Source organism: Dendrobates tinctorius, unplaced genomic scaffold (assembly GCF_039654945.1).
Source record: "Dendrobates tinctorius isolate UK_male_01 unplaced genomic scaffold, ASM3965494v1 ptg000060l, whole genome shotgun sequence".
NCBI lineage: Eukaryota > Metazoa > Chordata > Amphibia > Anura > Dendrobatidae > Dendrobates > Dendrobates tinctorius.
Genome location: NW_027361728.1, coordinates 52,743 through 71,515, shown reverse-complemented (window position 1 = coordinate 71,515; position 18,773 = coordinate 52,743). Strand labels below are relative to the sequence as shown.

The following is an 18,773-nucleotide window of genomic DNA, read 5'->3' as shown; positions in this document are numbered from 1 at the left end:
TGCAATGCCGGATCCGGTTTCCCCCCCATTGACTTGCATTTGCGCCAGATCGCGCCGGATGGCCATGCGTTTCATCCGGTTTTCGCCGGATCCGGCAATGTGTCGCAATGTGTCGCGATCCGGCGTCTGGAAAAAACGTCTACTGTAACGTTTTTTGTCTCCGGCGAAAAAGCCGGACACGCCGGATCCGGCGCGTCCGGCTTTTTCACACAATGAAAGCCTATGAGCGCCGCAATGCGCCGGATCCGGCGAAAGCCTGATCCGGCGGCCGGATCCGGTTTTTTGGTCTGAGCATGCTCAGTAGCTCTGCCCACAAGACATATATAAAAGCAAGACAGTGGGACCCACAGCCACACCCAACATGCCACCCAAGACAGCAACCAGGCGCAGGAGAAGGCAGGAGACATCTGCAGCAGCACCATCAGCACCACCCCAATTGGAGCAGCATGCTGAACAACGGGAGGGGAGTCCAGCAGCAGATGAGAGACGGTAATTATCAAATCACCCATTCCTCCAAACTAGGGCTATTGAATATCAAGATATTCATTGGCCCTTTGTTTCTCTTTATTCAACAGCCGCCCAATAGATGCAGCAGCAGCAGCAGCAGCAGCAATGGCAGCAGCTGGAACACCACCCACAGGCATGGAGTGTGGCCACCAGGAAGACAGCACATCATCTTCTGGGAGCCCTCCCTCGCATCGTCAGCGTTTGACGGTAAGTTTTTATTTCCAAAATCCATCTTCTCTGTAATATATGTCTATTCATGGCCTTTTATTTCAAAACAGGAATCACAAGATGAAGAGGAGCTCCCAGAAGAAGAAGGAAGGGGTGGACAGACACCTGGAGTGGGCTCACAATTCGTAAGTTTTTTGCATCAAACGCAGAAACACAACATCACACTACACACAACACATAGAAAACAATGTTCTGCAGACCACACACAGCAAACAAATGCCTACATCCAAAACATAACTTTTTTTGTTTTCTTCTCTAGTCTTCCCAATCTGGTGCTTGGCCAAGAGGTGCTCGCAGTGCCTCCCAGGGTCGTCGGCGACAGCAACGCGGCGGTCACCAGCGTGTAAGTATAAATATTTTTGCTTTGTTTTTTTGCACTTTTTATTTCATTTCTTTTGTGGAGGCTAATTATGTTATTTTTGTCTTTTTCTTTAACAGCCTTCACAGCGTGCTCCCGACTCTGACGTTGAGGATGGAGGGATTGATGTGGACCGCCTCATCGATCTCGTCAGAGAAAGGGAGCCGCTCTGGAATATGGCTGACCGCCGCCACGCTGACCTGATCGTTACCCGACGACTCTGGGAGGAAATCTGTTCGCTCCTTGTGGGCCGCTGGGAGGACCTCGATGTTCGGGCCCAGATTACAGAGCGTAAGTATATACAGTACCGGTTGCTTGATTTAAACCAGTGTTTCCCGAACTCCAGTCCTCGTGGTCCCCACGGATCATGTGTTCAGGATTTCTATTTACTATGGAAATCCTGAAAACATGACCCCTGGGGACCATGAGGACTGGAGTTTGGGAAACACTGATGTTGTATACTAACCACTCCTTTCTCGTTTCAGGGAACAGAATTGTGAATCGGTGGCGGTCTGTGAGAGATCGTTTCAAGAAGGAGTTCAATAAAGAGATGCGGGCCCCGAGTGGATCTGGAGGACGCAGGAGCAAGTACAAGTACGCAGAAGCCCTGTCGTTCCTCCGGGAAACAATGGTCACCAAAAGGTAAATATTACACACCACATGTGAAAAAAAATGTTAGATGTAAATTTTTTTTTCAGCCAGGGCCATACCATGTCAGTATTTTAATTGTTTTTTTTTCTCTTTATTCCACAGCACGGTGAGCAGCACTCGGGAGCCGGCACGATTGGACCCTTCTGAGGCGATCCCTGAGGAGACCGGCACTGAGGGACACTTCGACCGCCCCGGTACATCTGCACCTTCCCAGCCTTCCCACACATTCGACCCATCATCTGTCCCATCCACCAGCACAGGAGCATCGTGGCCGCCTACATTACATGAAGCTGCTGGTGAGGAGATCGCTTTCCCTTTACCCCACCCTTCTGCCCCTGCCGCCTCTAGTACACCTGCGGGTACTGGGCGGCAGCGGCAGAGGGTCAGGAAAAGACTTATGCACCAGAGTTCTTGCATCTGAATGCATCTTTCCAGAACTGTCTAAAAGTCTTGTCAGAGCAAATCTCCGCAGGCTATCAGCAGATCAACTCCAGCATTCTGGAGGTGAAGACACTTCTGCAAACCATGCATTCAGAAGCAAGATCTTCGCCAAACCACACCTTTTTCAGGTCTGTTGTGGAGCGCATGGAAACGCTCTCTCCTGCCCAGCAGATGCATGTAATGCATTCATGCCACGCTGCTCTCCAGCAAGTTACCTCCCAACCTCCTCCTCCTCCTCCCACCACAGTAGTTCCTCCACCTGCACCCCCTCCAGCCACTTTCCATCCTCCCCCTCCTATTACATCTACACCCCCTCCAGCCACTTTCCATCCTCCCCCTCCTATTACATCTACACCCCCTCCAGCCACTTTCCATCCTCCCCCTCCTATTACATCTACACCCCCTCCAGCCACTTTCCATCCTCCCCCTCCTATTACATACCATCCACCTCCAGCCACTTTCCATCCTCCCCCTCCTATTACATACCATCCACCTCCCCAGCACCAGCCACCTCCCCAGCACCAGCAACCTCACCAGTACCAGCAACCTCCACAGTACCTGCAAACTCCCCAGTACCAGCAACCTCCCCAGTACCAGACATCTCCCCACTTCCAGCAACCTGCCCCGTACCAGACATCTCCCCACTTCCAGCAACCTGCCCCGTACCAGACATCTCCCCACTTCCAGCAACCTGCCCCGTACCAGACATCTCCCCACTTCCAGCAACCTGCCCCGTACCAGACATCTCCCCACTTCCAGCAACCTGCCCCGTACCAGACATCTCCCCACTTCCAGCAACCTGCCCCGTACCAAACTCCTTCCCCATACAACTTGCCATCAACATCATCTGCTCCTACAGTCCCTGCCCAACCCTCCACTCCACCACCCACCACCTCTTCTGCTTCCCACATGTCCACCCATTCAGTAGTTTTTTCCACACCTTCACCTCTAACTGTTCCTTCCCCACAACGATCCCAGTCCTCTCTCCACACTCCCAGTGTCGAAGTGTCCCGCAGCCCCTACAGCAGTATTTCCACCACACACTACACAGAATTATAATGTGTGTATTTAAATAAAAATGACCAGTTTTATGGTTTCAGTTTTATAGTTTCAAATTTTTATTAAACATGTTTATTAAAATGTTAAAAAAATTTACTAAAAAAAACATTTTTCAATAAAAGTTAAATTATTTTACACTGGTTGTCTGTCATTTCTTTCTGCGGCGAAAAAGGTTAAATACAGGGTATTTAAAAGGTGAAATGGTATTCAAAACTAGGTATATAACTGTGGGTAAATTTTAGCTTTTTGCCACAGTTGTGTTCCTGGTTGTGTTTGAAGCAAAGTATTTCACCTAAAAAGTTGTGTTTATTGTTGGTGATTTCCGAACAATGTACACAACTTTTGTTAAAAGGTGAAATACTTTGCATAAAACACAACCAGGTACACACCTGTGGCCTAAAGCTAAAAATAGAGACCATGACAAGATAGCCAACTTTGGTTGGCAAAGGTATATACTGTTGGTACAGAAGGTACACAAGTTTGGTTAGGGCACAAATCTTTCACACTCTGTCATCCTGCCAGTGTACTCTGCCTTGAGGTGACATAAAGTATAGTGCAAAATTGTCCCTCATTACTGAAACCGTCACAGAACTTCTAGTGGTAATGTCATGGTAATCTTGCAAGGTGGTTTCTTCAGAGGTGTCCTCAATGGAAATGGGTTCCTTGCATATAACAAAATTGTGGAGTACCACGCACGCTTTGATCACCTCGTCCACAGTTTCTGTCTTGAGGTTGATCGCAGTCAATAGGACCCGCCATTTGGCTGTCAGAATACCAAAGGTACATTCAACCATTCTTCTTGCTCTTGTGAGGCGGTAATTAAAAATGCGTTTTGGTCTTGTCAATCCTCTGCTAGAGTATGGTTTCAAAAGGTGTTCTGACAGCTGGAAGGCTTCATCCCCTACACAGACAAATGGCATAGGTGGACCAGATGTTTGCGGCAGCGGTCTAGGTGGTGGGAACTGGAAGGTGTTTCCATACAGTTTACGCCCCATGGCAGACAGTTTGAAAACTTGAGAGTCATTGGAGCGGCCATAGGCCCCAATATCAACCGCAATAAATTTGTATTCCGCGTCAGCGATGGCCATGAGGACAATTGAAAAATATTTCTTGTAATTGAAATATTCCGATCCAGATCCAGCTGGCTTTACAATGCGGATATGTTTCCCGTCCACAGCGCCCAAGCAGTTTGGAAACTGACATATCTGTTGAAACTTGTCAGCAATTTCAATCCACCTCTCTGTTGTGGGCTCTGGTAAAAACTCTTCAGCTAAGGAGTCCCACAGTGCACGGCATGTGTACTTCACAATTCCAGATATGGTGGAAATCCCGAGTCTGTACTGGAAATGCAGTGACGAAAGGGATTCTCCAGTTGCAAGAAATCTGTGGGGAATTAACAAACAATAAATTAGTTTTAAATCACAGCATTACATACCAAAACTGACCTAACACTTGGAGATACAAATTACCACCAACAAGATTGCAGTGAAAGTGTGCTCTGATGCGATCATATCCAATAAATGTGGCTTACCTTAAAGTCACCATCAGACGCTCTGCGGGTGAAACGGAGAAGCGGCAATAGGTGTCCGCTTTTCTTATGAGGTGTGCAATGCGCTCCACCAAGTAATCAAAATTCTCCATTTTCATCCTAACATATCCAAAAAATTTATCCGGGTTTCGTCGAAGGTCCATGCATAGTGTAGAATAGACCCCACGCGTCATTCTCTTGGCTGTGATGGGGTGGATCCACAAACGTCGTCTACGATGCCTGATGCGCTGCTGTCTCGCTCTCTCCTTCTCCAGAACAATCACCCTCAAACGATTTGCCTCCGCTGTAAAATCCGCCAAATTCTTCAAAATATTTCCAATGACAACATCCATCTTCGCCAGTAAACTTGCTCTTCTCTCCAACCTGCACTTTCTCCTCTACAACCTGTCAAAGAAGGGCTGTAGGAACATGCTATATATAGTTTTCCAGTAGCCAATCCCGTTCGGAAGGCCACAAGGGTCAATTTTAAAAACCAGATCCGGCGTAATCCGTCGAAAAACGGATAGAAAAACGGATGAACTGGATGAGACGGATCCGGTTTTGTCTGTCAAGAAAAAGACGGATCCGGCAGAAAACCGGATCCGTCACATCCGGTTTTACTAAACATTTGCCGGATCCGGCGTTCCGGCACGACGCCGGATCGCCCCTGACGCCGAAAACCTGATGTGTGAAAGTAGCCTAAGCACTACATTACAGAAACTGGATAGTCTGCAGGGACATAACACTTGTATTTTATTTATTATCCAGTAACTTCTCTCCTTGTACAAGGTTCATGTTGGTGCTCAATTTGGGACAAAAAAAATCATGCGAGGATTCAATTTTGGGCTAGCATCTAATCATGTTTTTCAATGCCAAGAGATGAACATCCAGGAAGGATGAAGTAAAAAACTTTTATAACAGCATATTATGTGTTTCAGGCCCATCAGACAGCTTCATGAGAAAAGAAATTTTGAATGATGCATATAGACCCACTGAAAGATTGAATCAAATAAATTATCTTAAGCGAAGGGGTGGTAATGAACTGGACAAGACATAATTAGAAATAGACAAAAAAAATCAAATATAGTATTATTACTACCTTGAATCAATCCCATAGAAACATCAGAGGCCATCAAACCAAATATTGGCTAAAAATAAGAAATTATTCAATTCTCTCTGAGATTGAACCTCAGAAACCCAATATTATTTTTTAAGTAATATGTATCTTAAGAATTATATTGCACCCAGTAAGATAAAATTAATCAGACCCCAAAATGAAACATCAATTTAGCTATCTTCCTCATCATGACTAGAGATGAGTGAACCTTTCAAGGTTTGGTTTGGCTCGGATTAGCGAACGTCCCAACATATCCGAATCAATTGAATTCATTGGGAGGTAAAACCAAATTCATAGACAACACGTTTAGGGAGCCAAAACAGCTCAAACTAGGGGCAGACACCAGGAAAAGTGGCATCATTTCACCCACAGTAGAAATTTGATAATGGTACAGCAGCAGTCAGCCATGGGCCATGCATGAGGTATCAAGTTCCAGGCCAGCATTTAGAGCTTTGAATTTAAGTTTAACCCCTTTCTGCCATGTGACGTACTATCCCGTCCATGTGCTCTGGGACTTAATTCACAGGGACGGGATAGTACATCACAGCAATCTGCAGCGCCTACGTGGTGAGCGCCGCTGATCGCAGCCGGGTGTCAGCTGATTATCACAGCTGACACCCGACATAATGTGTCAAGGGCGGTCAATGACCACCCCGACACGTTAACCCCTTGCACACCGCGATCAAACACGATCGCGGTGTACCAGGCGTTAAAGGGAAGCATCGGCAGGGAGGGGGCTCCCTCCGTGCTTCCCTGAGCCCCGCACAGCAGCGCAATGCGCAGCGCTGCTGCGGGGGCCTCCTTCCCTGCAGGTCCCCGGATCCAAGATGGCGACGGGGACCTTCGGAGGCCTGCAGGGAGCTGGTTTCCTCAGTGCCTGCAAAGCGTCGGCATGAGGAAGTCTGATTCTATGCCAGTGACAGATCGCTGATCTGTCACAGTGATCTGTGATGTGACAGATCAGCGATCTGTGATGTGACAGATCAGCGATCTGTCACAGGACAGTGATGTCCCCCCTGGGACAACCTAATAAAGTTAAAAAAAAGTGTAAAAATAATTTTTTAAAAATCGCTAAATAAATTACAAAAAAAAAAAAAAATATATATATATATATATATATATATATATATATATATATTCCCTAATAATTTCATTTTTTGGAAATAAAAAAAAAAACAATAAAAGTATACATATTTGGTATCGCCACGTCCGTAACGATCTGGCCTATAAAAATGTCCCATTAGTTAACCCTTTTAGCGAACCCCTTAAAAAATAAAAATAAAAAACGAAGCAAAAAATAATGTTTTACTATCATACCGCCAAACAAAAAGTGCAATAACGCGTGACCAAAAAGACGCATATAAATATCCATGGTACCCCTAAAAACGTCATCTTGTCCCGCAAAAAACAAGCCACCACACTGCATCATCACAGAAAAAATAAAAAAGTTATAGCTCGCAGAATAAAGCGATGCAAAAATAATTATATTTTATATAAAATAGTTTTTATTGCATAAAAGCGCCAAAACATCAAAAAATGACATAAATGAGGTATCGCTGTAACAGTACTGACCCAAAGAATAAAACCGCTTTAGCAATTTTACCACACACAGAACGGTGTAAACGCACCACCCAAAAGAAATTCATGAAACGCTGGTTTTTGCTCATTCTGCGTCCCAAAAATCGGAATAAAAAGCGAGCAAAAATGTCACATGCCCGAACATGACACCAATAAAAGCGTCAACTTGTCCCGCAAAAAATAAGACCTCACATGACTCAGTGGGTCAAAATATGGAAAAATTAGAGCTCTCAATATGTGGTGATGCAAAAACTATTTTTACAATAAAAAGCGTCTTTTAGCGTGTGACAGCTGCCGAACATAAAAACCGCCATAAATATTAAATGAAACCCCCCTAGTTAGGGAAAAATAATAAAATTAAAAAAATGTATTTATTTCCATTTTCCCATTAGGGTTAGGGCTAGGGTTAGGGCTGAGATTAGGGTTTGGGGTGTGTTGGGGTTAGGGTTGGAGTTAGAATTGGGGGGTTTCCACTGTTTGGGCACATCAGGTGCTCTCCAAATGCAGCATGGCGTCTGATCTCAATTCCAGCCAATTCTGCGTTGAAAAAGTCAAATGGTGCTCCTTCCCTTCCAAGCTCTGCCATGCGCCCAAACAGTGTTTTACCCCTACATATAGGGTATCAACCTACTCAGGACAAATTGCAAAACAACTTTTGGGGTCCTATTTCTCCTGTTGCCCTTAGGAAAATAAAAAATTGGGGGCAAAAGGGCAAAAATATCATTTTTGTGGAAAAAAATATGATTTTTTTATTTTCACGCCTGGGCGTTAAAAACTTCTGTGAAGCACTTGGGGGTTCAAAGTTCTCCCTACACATCTAGATAAGTTCCGAGTGGGGTCTAGTTTCCAAAATGGGGTCACTTGTGGGGAGTTTCAATAGTTTAGGCACATCAGAGGCTCTCCAAACGCACATGACACCCGCAGACCATTCCATCAAAGTCTGCATTCCAAAACATCACTACTTCCCTTCCGAGCCCCGACTTGTGCCCATACAGTAGTTTTTTTCCCACATATGAGGTATCAGCGTACTCAGGACAAATTGGACAACAACTTTTGTGGTCCAATTTCTCCTGGTACCCTTGGAAAAATAAAATAATTGGGGACTAAATGATCATGTTTGTGGAAAACTAAGATTTTTTTATTTTCACGCCCGGGCATTATAAACTTGTGTGAAGCCCTTTGGGGTTCAAAGTGCTCACCACACATCTAGATAAGTTCCGTGGGGGGTCTAGTTTCCAAAATGGGGTAATTTGTTGGGGGTTTCCACTGTTTAGGTACATCAGGGGCTCTCCAAAGGCAACATGACACCCGCAGACCATTCCATCAAAGTCTGCATTCCAAAACGTCACTACTTCCCTTCTGAGCCCTGACGTGTGCCTATACAGTAGTTTTCTCCCACATATGGGGTATCAGTGTACTCAGGACAAATTGGACAACAACTTTTGGGGACCATTTTCTCCTGGTACCCTTGGGAAAATAAAAAAAATTGGGGACTAAATGATCATGTTTGTGGAAAAAATACGATTTTATTATTTTCACGCCCGGGCATTATAAACTTCTTTGAAGCCCTTGGGGGTTCAAAGTGCTCACCACACATCTAGATAAGTTCCGTGGGGGGTTTAGTTTCCAAAATGGGGTCATTTGTGGGGGATTTCCACTGTTTAGGTACATCAGGGGCTCTCCAAAGGCAACATGACACCTGCAGACCATTCCATCAAAGTCTGCATTCCAAAACGTCACTACTTCCCTTCCGAGCCCAGACGTGTGCCCATACAGTAGTTTTCTCCCACATATGGGGTATCAGTGTACTCAGGACAAATTGGACAACAACTTTTGGGGTCCATTTTCTCCTGGTACTCTTGGGAAGATAAAAAAATTGGGGACTAAATGATCATGTTTGTGGAAAAATACAATTTTTTATTTTCACGCCCGGGCGTTATAAACTTCTGTGAAGCACTGGGGGGTTCAAAGTGCTCGCCAAACATCTAGATAAGTTCCTTAGGGGTCTAGTTTCAAAAATGGTGTCACTTGTGTGTGGTTTCCACTGTTTTGGTACATCAGGGGCTTTGCAAATGCGACATGGTGTCCGATCTCATTTCCAGCCAAAAAAGTCAAATGGCGCTGCTTCCCTTCTGAGCTCTGCCATGCACCCAAATAGTCGTTTACACCCACATTTTGGGTATCAGTGTACTCAAGACAAATTGCACAATAACTTTTAGGGTCCTGTTACCCTTGGAAAAATAAAAATTGGGGGTGAAAAGATCATTTTTGCGGAAAAAATATGATTTTTTAATTGTACCGCTGTACGTTATAAACTTCTGTGAAGCCCTTGTGGGTTCAAAGTTCTCACCACATACCTAGATAAGTTCCTTGAGGGGGTCTAGTTTCCAAAATGGGGTCACTTGTGGGGGGTTTCCACTGTTTAGGTACATCAGGGGCTCTCCAAACGTGACATGGCATCCGATCTGAATTCCAGCCAATTTTGCATTGAATAAGTCAAACGGCACTCTTTCCCTTCTGAGCTCTGTCATGCACCGAAACAGTGGTTCCCCCCCACATATCTGGTATCAGCGTACTCAGGACAATTTACACAATAACTTTTCCGTCCAATTTCTCCTTTTACCCTTGGTAAAATTAAAAAAAATTGAACCTGAAGTATTTTTTTTTGTGAAAAAAGTTAAATGTTCATTGTTTTTAAAATATTCAAAAAATTCCTGTGAAGCACCTGAAGGGTTAATAAACTTCTTGAATGTGGTTTTGAGCACCCTAAGGGGTGCAGTTTTTAGAATGATGTCACTTTTGGGTATTTTCTATCATATAGACCCTTCAAAGTGGCTTCAAATGTGATGTGGTCCGTAAAAATAAAATGGTGTTGCAAAAATGAGAAATCGCTGGTCAACTTTTAACCCTTATAACTTCCTAACGAAAAAAAATTTTGGTTCCAAAATTGTGCTGATGTAAAGTAAACATGTGGGAAATGTTACTTATTAAGCTTTTTTGTGTGCCGTATCTCTGTGATTTAAGGGCATAAAAATTCAAAGTTGGAAAATTGCGAAATTTTCAAAATTTTCGCCAAATTTCCGTTTTTTTCACAAATAAACGCAAGTTATATGAATGAAATTATACCATTATCATGAAGTACAATATGTCACGAGAAAACAATGTAAGAATCACCAGGATCCATGGAAGCGTTTCAGAGTTATTACCTCATAAAGGGACAGTGGTCAGAATTGTAAAAATTGGCCCGGTCATGAACGTGCAAACCACCCTTGGGGGTTAAGGGGTTAAATTAAGACGAGATGGGTGAGGGACTGGTGTAATGGCCCCATCACACATAGCGATCTCGCTAGCGAGATCGCTGCTGAGTCACAAGTTTTGTGACGCAACAGAGATCTCACCAGCGTGATCGCTATGTGTGACAGCGATCAGCGACCGGCCCCCCTGCTGGTATCTCTGATCGTTCTTGGAAAGCCCTGGACATTTCTTTGATCACTGGTCTCCCGCTGGCCCTCACGCATCGCTGCGTGTGACAGGCGGGAGACCAGCGATCAGCTGGTAACTAAGGTAAATGCAGGGTTTCTAAGCACCGTACCGTGCTTAGAAACCCTCTGTGTACCTTAGTTACCAGCTCCCTGCATCATTGCGCTGGTAACTAAAGTACACAGTGACGCCGGGCGCTCGGCGTCGCTGGTGCTGATCGCTGGTAAAGCTGTCTGTTTGATAGCTCACCAGCGATCACATAGCGACTCACCAGCGAACCTGACACGTTGATATCGTTGTCGGGATCGCTGGTGAGTCGCTATGTGTGATCGTAGAATACGCCCGAGAAATATACGGCTGTTGGAATCAAACCCATAGAGAATCATTTGTCCGTGTGTAATGCGTGCTTTTAGCGCCTCTCACTCGGCCGTATTCCTCGCCTGTGTGACCCCGGCCTAACACAAATCAGCAATACGGACAGGAGTGAGGGCCTGATCCCAGGAGCTTACACTCTGAGAAAATGGCTAAAAAGCCTTCACTAGACCCCTGTACAGCTGTATAATGAGGTCCAGGCTTTATAGTTAAGAGACTGGAGTGATAAAATTGGGGAAAGTAGCACTTTTTGCAAGAAGAGCCGTTTTTTGAGCCAAAAAGAGTCGGCTCTTTTTGGTGAGCGGAGCCGAGTGAGCCAGATCACCAAAAAGAGCCGGACTGCCCATCACTACTCATCACATTTGAACAAACCAGTGGTTACAATAGCCCTATTACTATGGCCTGCTTCATACCTGCCCCCTCTTCATGTGGTAACACTCAGCCACTCTGCACTCATTAGTATGCAGCGTCGCCATGCCTACAATCCCCTATTTATACCTCCCACATGTGCTCACTCCATGCCACCCAGGGTGCAAGCATCTGTGACCCTTTTCTTACAATATGTCGCTCTACCATATTCTTTAGCATGGAAGCTTATATACGACTATTCCCTAACCCTGGCTCCCATTCCTCTTGAACCCAAGGTATTTACCATACAAATGCTATTTTTGTATTTCCCTTGTCCTTGCTTCCTGGTTCTCTTAACTATTTGAACCTCCTAGGTCTTTTATTTCCTACACCTACCTCTTTAGGACTCAAGCATGCCCATAAACTTGTTGATACGGTTATGGCTTATTCCCTACCTTATTCCTATCCATATGGTTCTATGTTATGTAACTAGACATCGACTAATGTACTAGACCTGGTTGCAACTCTATTTGTGCCATTTGCACCTTGAGAATTTCTTCTTTTTTTATTCTTGTTCTTTTCTGTATGTTCTTAGTGTTTTTCTTGTATATATGTACATGATTTTTATTTGCTTATTTTTTGTCTTTTAGTAAACCCCATGATCAAGACCCGGGAGGGTGGAAACACCCGACGTTTCAATTTTACTGGGTTTTGGACCAATTTTTGTAACTTGGCACTTATCTGTTTGTCAAAAATAAAATTCCACTGTTGGCTGCAAATTATTTCATTAGAGTGTGCGGTGAATTTTTGCTACTTATTTCAGGGACCACCACGGTCCGTTCTACCAGCACCTCGCTTCTACAGTGACCTTGAGTGCACACCAATACCTACACTACTCTGGACCACAGAATTGGCACAAGTTTTTATATGCTGAAATGTGGGCTGGTGGCAGGACTACAGAATTAGCACAAAAGATTTATATGCTGAAATCTATCTGAACTAGCTGAGCATAAACAGCGTAGCCTACTATCTGACTAGTTGCAGCAGCAGCCTCACTACGCTGTTACTGACACAAAATGGTGCCGAAACCCCATGTCCGCTTTTTATATGGAGAGGGACTTGTGACTTCAGCAGCCAATGACAAAAACCCTTGTGTCTGGATGTTGTGGATAGTTTCTGCGCCCTGATTGGCTACCGGAATCTCCACACATTAAGTAAATAAAAATAAAAAAAAGAATAAGGGTATGTTCACACTAGGCATTTTTTCAGCTTTTTTTTTCCTGCAACAAAACCTAATCTCTTGGTAGGAAAGAAGCGGTTTTCCTTTTTTTCGGGGCATTTTTTACTGTGGTTTCAGCATGCCAGATTTGTCTCTTGAGCATGCTGATCTGTATGCATGAGACTTCTGAAATCTCAGACTTTGCTGATACTGTAAAACGCAACTGAAAATTTGCATTAGAAAACTGCTGCAAAAACGCCTAGTGTGAACTTAGCCTTAATAAGTTTCTGAAAATGATTCGGAACATTATCTGGTATCTTTTCTATTTTATTGTTAGTTTTAGGGTATTCATATCTTTTTATGTTCCAGTAGAAAATGCTTTCATAAACTGTGATTGGTTACTCCATTACATATATTGTACCAACATTATGTTTATTCATCCTATTGTAAGCTGATTGTATAGTCCGCCCAACATATTGGGGGTTACAGTTATATTGTACTAGATTGATCATGTAACTTAGTGCTGCAATTTAAAAAATGAGTAATACAAACACTTTTTCCAGTAATGAAAAACTTGAATTATCTCCATTACTGTTTTATCATGTCACAGCGATAGGACCCCGTAGGTAGTGACTAGAGATTAGCTAACTTGCTCAGAAAATGTTCACCAATCTCAAATTCGGCATGAACATAGCACATTCAGATTCGTGTTCGGATTCACTAGCATTTTCCTCAAAATCGTCAAAATTCGGCAAAGTTCAGTAGATGTTTGAGTTTCCACAAACGATTATGTTAAGACTTTAACTAGGATAGTGGTGCTGTATGATGAAAGGAGAGTGTGGGGAGAGGTCAAAGGAGCAGCGGACTGTTAGGCTAAGTGTTTTTGCAGCATTTTTTAAATTTTCCTTTATGCAAATTTTAATCTGCATTTTACAGTACCAATTTTACATTTCATTTTACATTGAACACCTCAATTAGATATTCAGATGACATTGAAGCCACTAGAAGATTCCTTTACATGACATCAATGGATAATAGCCTCTTTGAGTTCCTCCTCACTTTGCTCGAGTATGCACTCACACATAACTTTTTCATATTCAAAGAGACAATATAGCTACAATTTTCACCTGTGTACGCAAATTTATTTCATGGCTTATGGGAACGCACCATCTTTTTGACTGACCCCCTACCTGTGATTGAAAACGTATCTGCATGGATGTGCTATATCAATGATATTCTGATATGGCAGGGTTCTGAACAAGATCTACAAACCTTGACCCAGCATCTGAATTAATGTCAAACTCACCTGTAAATACAACCAACTGGAGATTGATTTGTTAGACACTAGGATATGGCTTTCTCCAGGAAGAAGTCTTCAGGAAGAGTACGGCTGTTAATTCACTTTTTCATGCCACTTCTTCACATCCCAAACCCCTTAGACAGTATCCACTATGCACAATTTTTAAGAACAAAGAGAATATGTTCTAATAATGTCTCTAGTAAAAAGAAAACCGAAGTACTGGCCGAATGGTTTTCACAAAGAGGCTACTCAAATCGGATATTACAATGAGGACAGTTCAGCAGGGCCGCCATCAGGGCGTTACTGCCCTGACTGGCATATGGGGCCCAGTGGGCAGAGGGGGCCCACATCGGGTCCGGTCTCCTCTGCTCACCGGGCCCCTAAAAGCAGGTAAACTGGGCCCTTAGCGCAGCACTGCGGGCGGCAGCTAAACGCTATTGATATGCCGGCCCGCACGCCAATAGTAAACAGCCGTCAGCCAATCGGAGGCTGGCAGCTGACGTCAGCTGCAGCGTGCACATTGCCGGTGTCTGATGTCACTGTCACTTGCCGGCTAGAGCGCTCTTCTGCAGCTTGGAGGGACTGAGCCCGAGCCTCGCCCACCACTGGAGCGCGGCCAGGTAAGAAGAACTTGTGGGGTTTTTTTTTGTTTGTTTGTTGTTTTTTTACAGCAGCGATCTGGGGGGCTGGGGGTAGAATGCTGGAGACTGGGGTAGAATGCTGGAGACTGGGGTAGAATGCTGGACATGGGGGCAGAATGCGAGACACGGGGCATGATTGGAGACACTGGGCAGAATGGAGATACTGAGCATGATTGGAGACAGATGGGGCAGGGTTGGAGACAGATCGCACAGGATCATGGGGCAGGATGGATACGATGGAGACAGATGGGGCAGAATGGATACTCATGAGGGCGGGATGGGAGAACATATGGCTAAAGCCAGGAATGAGACACACGGGGGTCAGATGGGGGATATTATTACCATAGGGGCTAATTAAGGGATATTATTACTGCAGTGATGCATTTAATTTTTTGAGGATACTGTTTTAAATGGGAGGACGGTCCTGTTACTGTGCAGAGCGACACTGTCACCTATTTTTCTTCATGTGGTGTAATGTAGAAGTTGGAAAAAATAAGTAATGTGTTCTGCAAGCGGAGCTCTAGATAACTGTGTTATTTCCTGCTGGAAGACGTGATGGCGATCTGTGCTGGATTAATGAAAAGCAAGGATGAAGGACTTCACCTAGAGACATCACTGCTGAGTTAGTGTGTTACCTATACATTGTATACTATATACAGAGGTCCTGTGTATAATGTCACCAGTGATCACTGTGTTACCTGTACATTATATACAGAGCTCCTGTGTATAATGTCATTGATCACTATATTACCTGTATACAGACACTGCATACTAAATACAGATCTCCTGTGTATAATGCCACTTATGGTGATAGTATTATGTTTCTTTATTAATGATCAGTATTGTAGTATTCAGTCACCATGTGGTGATAATATGTGGTTTTGGCATGGTGCGGTGGTATTTGTCCCTTGTATGTGCTATTATTTGGTCACTTTGTGGTGGTAATATGTGGGCTGGTCATGGTGCGGTAGTATTTGTTCCTTGTATGTGATATTATTCGGTCACTATGGTAGTAATATGTGGTCTGGTCATGGTGTGGTGGTATTTGTTCCTTATATGTGGTATTATAGGTCACTAAGTGGTGGTAATATGTGGTCTGGACATGGTGTAGCGGTATTTGTTCCTTGTATGTGATATTATTGGTCATTTTAAAAACTGAAAAATAAATAAATATACCTAAATTGTATTGCATATTTTAACAAATATTTAATAGGTTACAGTAGAGTAGAGCCTGGCCAAAAGTGTCTACCCTGTTATGGTGGTGGCTTAAAAAAATCTTTTGTCCAAAGCAAAAGCTGCCAGCTATATGTGTGATCTGGTGATGGGAACCTGTTAATGTGTGATTGGTGAGAAGTGGAGTTTTTCCAAGAGAGAGCGGTGGGACTGTGGACAGTTTGAGGGGTGGAGGTGGGGCTGGATGGATCCTGGGCGGAGTCTCAAGGGGGCCCAAAAAATTTTGCCAGTATGGGGCACCGAAATTCCTAGTGGCAGCCCTGCGGTTCAGAGCATAAAAGGTTAATAGGTTAGACCTGTTAAAACCCCAAAAAAGCATCCTCCTTCTCGGAGGTCAGATTAATTTCAAATTTTAATGACAAATGGAGCAATATGAAGGGTGCTTTATCCAGGTATTAGCCCATCATAGTGAATGATCCAGTGTTGGCAAAAAATGTCTCCCGAGTACCTTCAATTACATACAGGAGGAAACGCAATCTTAAAGCCCTCCTCGTCCATAGCCATCACAGGGAACTCCTGATTGAGAGAGCATTCAGATCCAAGGGTTCTAGATGGGGGTTCACCCGTTGTGGCATCTGTGCAGCATGTGCAAATATGAGTAAAGCAACAGTCTTTAAATTAAGTGATGGTACAAAAGAATTTCATATAACCCAATGTAAAACATGCAACACTGATCATGTGATCTACCATGCATCTTATCCATGTCCATCTATATATATATATATACAGTATGTGTGTGTATATCTGTATATATGTAATTATAGGTATGACTTCAAGGCAATTGAAAATCCGTATGAGGGAACACGTCTGGGACATCAATAATGCACGTGAAGTGAATGACCTTTCACTTCTTAAACCAATACCATGACACTTCAAAATGATTCACAATTGTGACTCCAGTTTACTCCTGGTTATTAGAATCAATCACATCATTAAGGACTCACGTGGCGAAAATCTAAAAATTAAACTCTCTCAACTAGAAACACAATGGATAACGAGGATTGGATCTATTAGCCCAGGAGCGTTACATGAGGTACTTTATTTTGCCCCCTTTCTGTAGTTTTAACTTGTAGGGACTTACTTGTAGGGACTTTCTTTTAGGTTTCTTTGTTCATTCACTTTACTTATTTCTTCATCTTTTTAGCTTGTGTCTCTTCTCAGGATGCTCATATGTGTATTCAATTATCTTTTATATTGTCTGTTTTTTATCTATTCATCTGTCTGAATTGGATCATCTTCCCAGACATTGTTGTCACCCCTCACACATGAAGCCTCAGACTTGAATGCTACAACATTGGAGTTTGGACTTCATCCTCTCCTCCCTCCTCATATTTGACGTTGGTGACACTATCTACGCAGAAGCTGTATTTTTTCTCTCTATTATTAGAGCAAATTACATTTAATCACATTTTATATCATGCATATGGACTATTGTGGACTTGTTTCTAGAACTAATTAAAAAATGTTCATAAGTTAAGTCTATTTTGTCCCCAATGCTGGATTTTGATGCAGTTATTTATTCCGCTATGGAGTCACCTTTTTGACCCTTTTTTGCACTTCTTTACACTCACTATGCGTATAGCCACACATATGCATTTTAACGCCCATTTGTTTTTGCCTTAACACCAACCCTTTTCCCATCACTAGTCCACAACTTTTTTTTTTTTTTACATTCGTGCATTCATTTTCACCCATTCCCACACCATTCACCCATTCCCACACCCAGTCCACACCTTGGTTTCACTCCTCACCATACATTCATTTTCACCATTCCCAGTCCATTTCACACACTTCATTCCCTCAGCTGTCTGAGCCCGAGCTCACCAGCGGGTCCCGACTGCCGTGGTCATGTGTCCTCCATGCTTCCCTCCCCTCTGCTTCGGTGGGTGGGGTGGAGGCATCGTGGCTCATGACTGACACTCCCGATATTCACCATGGTGACCGAGGGCTCTGATCAGCTGGATCTCACTTCAGCACACTGTGCTCTCTTCAGCCGATGTGCCGTGGTTACGCATCCATTCAGTGTCATCCTCCATTCCCACCATCTGACGAGTCAATAGTGGCCGGTGACAAAAGACATGGGACGCTTAACCCGCCGCTTTTGGCAAGCGCTGCTAACCAGCTGATTACAGCCAGCACTATTTAAGGACTGCTCAGCCCCTTCCCTACTCATAGACCCACAGGAAGAAGCTCTATAGCGAAACGTACGTCGGGTTCCTTTGTCCTGTGTACTCCAATCTAGTTAAGGTAATACACTTTATGCCCTGTCACCACCATAGCTTATCTAACTGCTATTTAAATATTTTAAAAACCATATAATAACTTTTTTGAGACACAGGTCTCTGTTTAATACTTATAAGTTTCAAATGCTTTATATACTCAATGCACCAAGCACTTTATACTTATGCAGTGGAAACCTTATAATGTCCGTAATTTTCTCCCTTTGAAAAGTATCTCTCTTTACATTGACATTCCAATATACTTATCCCTGGTTTAATTCAGCTTTTTTAGCATTTGCTTCTTTATTCTGATTGACCAATTGACCACTAGAGGTCAGAAATCCATGTGGTGTTTTTTTTTGTTGCACATACACTTATGCAATTTCCTTCATTCTTTTATTTTCTTTTATATATATATATATTCAATTAAAGATTATAACTTGGGCTTCAGTGTTTTACCTTTTGGGGGGGGTTTCTCCTTTTTACAGTACCAG

At 43.5% G+C, this 18,773-nt stretch overlaps 1 long non-coding RNA gene across 1 annotated transcript; it reads left to right on the top strand.

Moving 5' to 3' along the window:
• The first annotated feature begins 11,852 nt into the window (after positions 1-11,852).
• On the top strand, positions 11,853-12,446 carry LOC141092738 (uncharacterized). The gene is made up of 2 exons (XR_012232882.1): positions 11,853-11,963; positions 12,318-12,446. It is a non-coding gene; the product is annotated as an uncharacterized lncRNA (long non-coding RNA).
• The last annotated feature ends 6,327 nt before the right edge of the window (positions 12,447-18,773 follow it).